The 9,295-nt window shown below is 37.3% G+C and overlaps 3 long non-coding RNA genes across 5 annotated transcripts in view; 2 read left to right on the top strand and 1 right to left on the bottom strand.

Annotated features, from left to right (window-relative positions):
- The window catches only part of LOC110270743, a 21,025-nt gene continuing 12,289 nt past the window's right edge, over window positions 560–9,295 (bottom strand). Inside the window, exons 2-4 of the long non-coding RNA XR_002360382.1 lie at window positions 8,793–8,803; window positions 8,665–8,671; window positions 560–671 (exon numbers count right to left, since the gene is read on the bottom strand). This is a non-coding gene — a long non-coding RNA (uncharacterized LOC110270743). The remainder of the gene's footprint in view (window positions 672–8,664; window positions 8,672–8,792; window positions 8,804–9,295) is intronic.
- LOC107637967 lies at window positions 658–1,116 on the top strand. 2 transcript variants are annotated; one of them, XR_002360379.1, is made up of 3 exons: window positions 658–797; window positions 886–958; window positions 1,052–1,116. It is a non-coding gene; the product is annotated as an uncharacterized LOC107637967 (long non-coding RNA). The 2 variants fall into 2 exon arrangements; XR_001619652.2 differs by having other exon boundaries at window positions 659–797; window positions 873–958.
- The window catches only part of LOC110270742, a 14,928-nt gene continuing 7,891 nt past the window's right edge, over window positions 2,259–9,295 (top strand). The window contains exons 1-3 of one of the 2 annotated variants that reach the window (XR_002360381.1): window positions 2,259–2,401; window positions 2,546–2,723; window positions 2,850–2,984. This is a non-coding gene — a long non-coding RNA (uncharacterized LOC110270742). Of the gene's footprint in view, window positions 2,402–2,545; window positions 2,728–2,849; window positions 2,985–9,295 lie in introns of those variants that run through there. The other variant, XR_002360380.1, reaches the window with a different exon arrangement.

Raw genomic sequence — 9,295 nt, 5'->3', positions numbered from 1 at the left:
TATTTTGTCAAAAATAATTTATATTAGAAAAAAAAGAAGATATAAATTAAATTTTAAATTTAAATTTAAATAAGATGTGCAAAGGATAACTATTGAATTCATTTGGTAGATTTAAACTCTTTGTATTATCGTCATTGAAAATTTTAAATACTATTATAAAATTCTAGATATTTTTTATCTTATTGTTCTTAAATTATACATTCACTACTAGAAAATTAGTTATTACAGACGGATATTTCCGACGGATTTTATCCTACGAAAATACAGACGGAATTTCAGAGGGATTTTTTGTCGGAAAACAAAAAAATGAATTAGCATAAATTACAGAAAAAAAAGAGAATCCGTCGATAATTCTGTCGGAAAAATTAATTTTTTTCGTGAGAAATAGTTACAGACGGAAAATCCGTCTGTAATTAAATGAACAAAAGCACTACGTTTTATTAAATTATTACAGACAGATTTTCTGTCTGTAATTTAAATTATTCTGTCGAAAGAGGTGAAAATAAGGGTATAAAAATCACGTTCTCCTCGACGGCGCCTTCATTTTAGAAAACACCCCATCATTCATCGACGCCGCTTCTCACCGATTCGCTCCTAATCCTTCATCATCGGCGCCTTTCGCCCCTTCACCGCCATTCCCGAAGCTCCATCACACGCCTTCCCCAATCTCTCTCTTTCAGTTTCGATGCCGATGAATTTCACTACCTTCTCCACACCGTTTTTTGTCGCTGCTCGCTAAAGCTCGTCAGCGTCGTCGCCGCCGCTTCTACCTCTTCTTCTCGTCGCCGTTAGTTCAGGTAGGTTCCGTCGTTCCTTCATATTACATTGATTTTCTTGCAATTGTATCTGTTCTGTTCTCAAAACAAATTTAGGGTTTTATTACAGTGACAGATATGGCAAGCTTTCTGTGAACGAACTCCCTTCATTCTTCTCTTCTTTGTTTCTTCCCTATGACTGTGTAACCCTTTCTAGTCTCTGCCATTTTTTTCTATTGAATTGAAATTTTGGATTGAACTAACCTGTGTATTAATCCTTGGTTTATATATTCCAGTGATTTGGTTGTAGCTTCTCCTGTGGAGGATTACTTTTTATACATTGATGATCTGAAAAATCCTGATAAGTTAGAATTTTGTTCAAATTACTTTTTTACTTTATCTCCAAAGAAAGAAACTCTTTTGACTCGATTCCTTTCCTCGTCATTGTTAATGGAAGGAAGAAGCTGAGAAAATTACACAACCAAATTTAGATGCTCTTGGTGAAGACTATTCTATTTGTTGCCAAGGTAATGAATGAATCACAGTTAGTGTTAGCCTACTGGTAATTGAAATTATGCAATTTTATTTGTAATTATACCTGAATCCTTTTAAATTTTACTGTAGGAACTACTTTTTTTCCTTTGCAAAGCTGCATGAACCATTCCTGTAGTCCTAATGCCAAAGCCTTCAAGAGAGACGAGGTACGTTTCGAACTGAGTCAATCGGTACCTGGTTTAATTTGATTCTGCAAAGATATGACTATCTTTGTAGTCCTAATCTTTTTGTATGTAGGATAGGGATGGCCAAGTAACCATAATCGCAGTAAGGCCAATTCGAAAAGAAGAAAAGGTTGGTTTGTAACTTTTTACCATTATCTACAATTTACCAAGAATTCTTCCAAACTAAATGATTTTACTGAGAAATTTGGTTTTACAGCGCATAAGGAATCTTGTGATTTTTTCACCAATGTGCCACCTTTTTCAAAACTTATCGCCAAAATATCACTCTTTTGAAACTAATCACTCAAGTGTCACCCTGAATATTACTATAAACAATCATAATTAAAAATGAAATAGCAAATCAGTTGTGACTCTGGTAAAAAGATGGCATCTAAGTAATTAGTTACAAAAAGATGACATTTTGATAATAAGATCCGGAAAAGGTGAGACTTTGGTAAAAAGGCCAAATCTCACCATACTATATAATATTTCCAAATATATAGATAACTATTAACATTTAGTATTTTGAATTTGATAGCAACAGGTTTCAGCATGTATGTTGACTGGAGAATGGCTTTGATAGCTTGGGCTGTGATGCCTTGCCACTCATAGGCGATCTCATTCAAGCAAAGTCTACCAAAGGCTTTTCAGGTGACTATGTTGCTTCCCACTTTGAGCTTGTTGCTCTTGCATCTGAGTCTTCCGCCAATATAAGGACTATAACATCATTTTGCCATGAAGAACATGTAATCATGAGTAATTTGACTTTCTTTCCTGCTTACATCATCATTACTGTTCATCTAGAAATTGTTTTGAAAATGGCTCGCTTAATTAAGGATGGTTCTTCAAGAGAGCAAAAGTCTAGTGCAGAACCTGTCAGCAAGGCTCCTTCTAAGATCTTTAATTGTTTTGAAAAGGATTTTTATGGTATATTCATATGCAGTTGTTGCTATAATCTTGTTATTTTAGCTACAGGTTTTTTTTTCCCATTTTTCTTGTTTATTCCGATTTCTTTATAGGCTGTCTATTTTGGTTTTAAATTGGCTATTTTCTTTTTCTATATTTTTCAAGGGGATGGGATCAGTTTGAAACAAATGAGGCCTTGTTTGGGGTAAAAAGCACATTCAATGAGGAACTATATACAACAAAGCTTGAAAAAGGGCCTCGGACAAGAGAACTGGAAAAATAAGCCTTAAGAATAGCAAGAGAAACTGAAGGTAAGGAAACCCAAGATCTGCATCTTGTGGAGGTTAGTGTTGTTTCAACTGTTAGGTTCTTTGTCCTATTTGAGTTTTTATATACTGTTTAATATATGTATCTCAAAAAGACCTGTTAGTTTATTTAAATCCTCAAACCAGACGGATTTTGTCAACAGGAAAGAGGACTTCACTTTCATGAAAACTTTGATATTGATGAAGAAACTAGATTCTCTTCAGTCGCTAGGGGTAAAGGTATTGATGATAGCGGATATGATGAAAATGAGGACATACTGTCTGATTCACTCAATTCTGAAACCATCTCTATTATTCTTTTCATTTGTTTCATCTCTATTCTTCTTTTTATTTTGATTGAAATAGAATTGAATATTAAACTAATAGTGCTCATTATATGCCCTCGTAGCGTTGAGTGTTATATTCAACCTTGCATCTCACCACTCTCCTACTGATGAGCGGATAATTTATATGCTTTTTGGCATTGTTTTTAGTATATTTTTAGTATATTTTAATTAGTTTTTATTATATTTTTATTAGTTTTTAAATAAAAATCACTCTTCTGGACTTTACTATGAGTTTGTGTGTTTTTCTGTGATTTCAGGTATTTTCTGGCTGAAATTGAGGGACCTGAGCAAAAACCTGATTCAGAGGCTGAAAAAGGACTGCAGATGCAATTAGATTCTGACCTCCCTGCATTCAAAGTACATTTTCTGGAGCTACAGAAGCCCAATTGGCGCACTCTTAATTGCGTTAGAAAGTAGACATCTTGGGCTTTCCAGAAATATATAATAGTTCATATTTGCCCGAGATTTGATGGCCCAAACAGGTGTTCCAAGTAAGCTCAAGAATTCTGGCGTTTAACGCCGGAACTGGCACAAAAGCTGGAGTTAAACGCCCAAACTGGCACAAAAGCTGGCGTTTAACTCCAAGAAAAGTCTCTACATATGGAAGCTTTAATGCTCAGCCCAAGCACACACCAAGTGGGCCCAGAAGAAGATTTCTGCATTAATTACCTATTTCTATAACCCTAGGCTACTAGTTTTCTATAAATAGGACCTTTTGCTATTGTATTTTCATACTTTCACAGGCCTTTTCACGTTTGGGGGCTGGCCTCACGGCCATCCCTGAACCTTGTTCTTATGTATTCTCAACGGTGGAGTTTCTACACACCATAGATTAAGGTGTGGAGCTCTGCTGTTCTTCATGAATTAATGCAAAGTACTACTATTTTTCTATTTAATTCACGCCTACTTCTTCTCTAAGATATTCATTCGTTCTTCAACTTGATGAATGTGATGATCCGTGACACTCATCATCATTCTCACCTATGAATACGTGCCTGACAACCACCTCTGTTCTACTAGCAATGGCTTGAATGCGTATCTCTTGGGTTTCTAATCTAAGATCGGAACCTTCGTGGTATAGGCTAAAATTATTGGCGGCCATTCCTAAGATCCGAAATGTCTAAACCTTGTCTGTGGTATTCTGAGTAGGATCTGGGAAGGGATGACTGTGACGAGCTTTAAACTCGCGATTGTTGGCCGTGTGACAGACGCAAAAGGATCAATAGATCCTATTCCAACATGATCGAGAACCGACAGATGATTAGCCGTGCGGTGACAGCGTGTGTTGAACATTTTCACTGAGAGGACAGGAAGTATCCATTGACAACGGTGATGCCCAACATAAAGCTTGCCATGGAAAGGAGTATGAATGATTAGAAGAAGACAATAGGAAAGCAGAGGTTCAGGAGGAACAAAGCATCTTCATACGCTTATTTGAAATTCCAACCAAAAAATTACATAAGTATCTCTATCTTTATTTTATGTTTTATTTATCTTTTTATAAAATCATAAAAATCAGAAATATTTTATGTTTCTTGTTTGAGTCTAGTATCAATTTTTAAGTTTGGTGTCAATTGCATGTCTTTATTCTTCTTGCATTTTTCAAAAATATGCAATATGTTCTTCATTAATCTTCAAGTTGTTCTTGATGATTTCATAGCTCTGATCTTTAAATTCTCTTATTTTGTGAGTTTAGTTGTTTCTCATATGCATTCTCAATTCGTTAGTGTCTCTTATATGAAAATTCTTAAGTTTGGTGTCTTGCATGCAATGTTTATTTGATCTTAGTTGCATTTTTATTGTTTCTCATCATTAAAAATCCAAAAATATTTTCAAAATTGTGTCTTTTCAAGTCAATAATACAGAGAATTGAAGATTCAGAACATTTAGTAGAGGAATCAAACAGAAAAAGCTGGGCGTTCAAAACGCCCAGTGAAGAAGGAAAACTAGCGTTTAAATGCCAGCTAGGGTACCTGGCTGGGTGTTCAACACCCAAAAAGGTAGGATTTTGGGCGTTAAACGCCAGAATGGATGCCATTCTGGGCGTTTAATGCCAAAAGGACACTAGAGGGAAGATTTTATTTTTAATTCAAATCTTTTTCAAATTTTCATAATTTTTCAAAATCAAATCTTTTTCAAATCATATCTTTTCAATCATATCCTTTAAAAATCAATTTCTTTCCATTTTTTTATTATTATAATTTTCGAAAATCCTTGCTATAATTAATGATTTACTTCAAAATTTTCAAGTTGTTACTTGCCTATTAAGAAAGGATCAAATTTTAAATTTTAAGAATCATATCTTTTAATTTCTTGTTAGTCAAGTAATCAACTTTAATTTTAAAACTTTCTTTTTTAAAATTGATTTTCAATCATATCTCCTCAATCATATCTTTTCAATCACATCTTTTTCAAAATTAACTCTCAATAATATCTTTTTAATTTCTAATTTCAAAATCTTTTTCAAAAATCACTTAATTTCTTTCCCAATCTTAATTTTCGAAAATCTCAATCAAATTTTCAAATTTCTTTTTAATTATTTCAAAATCTTTTTAATTTATTTTCAAAAATTCTTTCCCTCTTCTCACATCCTTCTATTTAAGGGACTAACACTCCTCCTCAAGGTGCAATTCGAACTCTATCCTTCTCTATTTGTTCGAATTTTCTTCTATCTACCTCTTCCTTCTATTCTTTCTTTCCTCTGACACCTCAAGGAATCTCTATACTGTGACATAGAGGATTCCCTACTTTCTTGTTCTCTTCTCTTTCATATGAGCAGGAACAAAGATAAAGGCATACTTGTTCAAGCTGATCCTGAACTTGAAAGGACCTTGAAGAGAAAGCTAAGAGAAGCTAAAGCACAATTCTCTCTAGAGGGCCTAACAGAGCTTTTCAAAGAAGAAGAAACCATGGCAGCCGAAAACAACAATGCCAACAATGGAAGGAAGGTGCTTGGTGACTTTACTGCACCTACTCCCGACTTCTATGGGAGAAGCATCTCAATCCCTGGCATTGGAGCAAACAACTTTGAGCTTAAGCCTCAATTAGTTTCTCTAATGCAACAGAATTGCAAGTTTCATAGACTTCCATTGGAAGATCCTCACCAGTTCTTAGCTGAATTCTTGCAAATCTGTGACACTGTCAAGACCAATGGGGTTGACCCTGAAGTCTACAGACTTATGCTCTTCCCTTTTGCTGTAAGAGACAGAGCTAGGACATGGTTGGATTCACAACCCAAAGAAAGCCTGAACTCTTGGGAAAAGCTAGTCAATGCCTTCTTGGCAAAGTTCTTTCCACCTCAAAAATTGAGCAAGCTTAGAGTGGAAGTCCAAATCTTCAGACAGAAGGAAGGTGAATCTCTCTATGAAGCTTGGGAAAGATACAAGCAATTAATCAGAAGATGTCCTTCTGACATGCTTTCTGAATGGAGCATCATAGGTATTTTCTATGATGGTCTGTCTGAACTATCCAAGATGTCATTGGATAGCTCTGCTGGAGGATCTCTTCATCTGAAGAAGACGCCTGTAGAAGCTCAGGAACTCATTGAAATGGTTGCAAATAACCAATTCATGTACACTTCTGAAAGGAATCCTGTGAATAATGGGACAACTCAGAAGAAAGGAGTTCTTGAGATTGATACTCTGAATGCCATATTAGCTCAGAATAAGATATTGACCCAACAAGTCAATATGATTTCTCAGAGTCTGTCTAAAATGCAAGCAAAAACAGGTAGTACTAAGGAAGCTTCCTCTGAAGAAGAAGCTTATGATCCTGAGAACCCAGCAATGGAAGAGGTGAATTACATGGGAGAACCCTATGGAAACACCTATAATCCTTCATGGAGAAATCATCCAAATCTCTCATGGAAGGATCAACAGAGACCTCAACAAGGTTTCAACAACAATAATGGTGGAAGAAACAGGTTTAACTATAGCAAGCCTTTTCCATCACCTTTTCAGCAACAAACAGAGAATTCTAAGCAGAACCATTCTGACTTAGCAACCATTGTCTCTGATCTAATCAAAACCACTCAAAGTTTCATGACTGAAACAAGGTCTTTCATTAGAAATTTGGAGGCACAAGTGGGACAGCTGAGTAAGAAAATTACTGAACTCCCTCCTAGTACTCTCCCAAGCAATACAGAAGAGAATCCAAAAAGAGAGTGCAAGGCCATAAACACGTCTCACATGGCCAAACCTGGAGAGAAGGAAGAGGCAGTGATCTCCACTGAGGAAGACCTCAATGGACGCCCACTGACCTCCATGGAGTTCCCTAATGAGGAACCATGGGAATCTGAGGCTCACACTGAGACCATAGAGATTCCATTGAATTTACTTCTGCCATTCATGAGCTCTGATGAGTATTCTTCCTCTGAAGAGGATGAAGATGTTACTGAAGAGCAAGTTGCTAAGTATCTTGGAGCAATCATGAAGCTAAATGCCAGGTTGTTTGGTAATGAGACTTGGGAGAATGAACCTTCATTGCTCATCAAAGAACTGCATGACTTGACTAGGCAGAGATTACCTCTGAAGAGACAAGATCCTGGAAAGTTCTCAATACCTTGTACCATAGGCACCATGACCTTTGAAAAGGCTCTGTGTGACCTAGGGTCAAGCATAAACCTCATGCCTCTCTCTGTAATGGAAAAGCTAGGGATCATAGAGGTACAAGCTGTAAGAATCTCACTAGAGATGGCAGACAATTCAAAGAAACAGGCTTATGGACTTGTAGAGGATGTCTTGGTAAAGGTTGAAGACCATTACATCCCTGCTGATTTCATAATCCTAGAGACTGGGAAGTGTATGGATGAATCCATTATCCTTGGCAGACCCTTCCTAGCCACAGCAAAAGCTGTGATTGATGTTGACAGAGGCAAATTGATCATTCAAGTGAATGAAGACTCCCTTGTGTTTAAAGCTCAAGGATATCCCTCTGTAACCATGGAGAGGAAGCATGAAGAGCTTCTCTCAATACAGAGTCAAACAGAGCCCCCACAGTCAAACTCTAAGTTTGGTGTTGGGAGGCCACAACCAAACTTTAAGTTTGGTGTTGAAACCCCACATTCAAACTCTAAGTTTGGTGTTGGGAGGTTCCAACATTGCTCTAAATATCTGTGAGGCTCCATGAGAGCCACTGTCAAGCTATTGACATTAAAGAAGCGCTTGTTGGGAGACAACACAATTTTTACTTATCTATGTTAAATTTCTATTTTCTTTTGTTATTTTATATTTTCTGTAGGTTGATGATCATGTGAAGTCACAAAAACAATTTAAAAAGCAAAAATAGAAGGAAAAACAGAATGAAAAATAGAACACCCTGGAGGAAAAACTTACTAGCGTTTAAACGCCAGTAAGGGTAGCAGAATGGGCGTTAAACGCCCAGTCTGGCACCATTCTGGGCGTTTAAAGCCAGAAATGGGCACCAGACTGGCGTTTAACGCAAGGAATGGGCAGCAGCCTGGTGTTTAACGCCAGGATTGGCAGCAAGGGGCATTTTACACGCCACATGGTGCAGGGATGAGAAATCCTTGACACCTCAGGATCTGTGGACCCCACAGGATTCCCACCTACCCCACCTCTCTCTCATTTCTTCACCCATTCATCAATCACCTCAATACCTCTTCCCCAAAAACCCCTCACCTATCAAATCCCACCATTCTCTTCACCACTCACATCCATTCTTCATAAAACCCCACCTACCACACCATTCAAATTCAAACCAATTTCCTACCCAAACCCACCCATAATGGCCGAACCATACACCCCTCCCCACTCCTATATAAACCCATCTTCACTCCTTCATTTTCACACAACCTAAACACTACTTCTCCCCCTTGGTCGACACACAAAGCCCCCTCCATCTCCTCTATTTCTTCTTCTTCTACTCTCTTCTTTCTTCTTTTGCTCGAGGACGAGCAACCTTCTAAGTTTGGTGTGGTAAAAGCTAAAGCTTTTTGTTTTTCCATAACCATTTATGGCACCAAAGGCCGGAGAAACCTCTAGAAAGAAGAAAGGGAAGGCAAAAGCTTCCACCTCTGAGTCATGGGAGATGGAGAGATTCCTCTCAAAGGTGCATCAAGACCACTTCTATGAAGTTGTGGCCAAGAAGAAGGTGATCCCCGAGGTCCCTTTAAAGCTCAAAAAGGGCGAATATCTGAAGATCCGACATGAGATTCGAAGAAGAGGTTGGGAAGTTCTCACCAACACCATTCAACAAGTCAGAATCTTAATGGTTCAAGAATTCTATGCCAATGCATGGATCAC

This window comes from Arachis ipaensis, chromosome B04 (genome assembly GCF_000816755.2).
Source record: "Arachis ipaensis cultivar K30076 chromosome B04, Araip1.1, whole genome shotgun sequence".
Classification (NCBI taxonomy): Eukaryota; Viridiplantae; Streptophyta; class Magnoliopsida; order Fabales; family Fabaceae; genus Arachis; species Arachis ipaensis.
The sequence above is the reverse complement of the archived record's forward strand: the minus strand, read 5'-3'. Positions and strand labels throughout refer to the sequence as shown.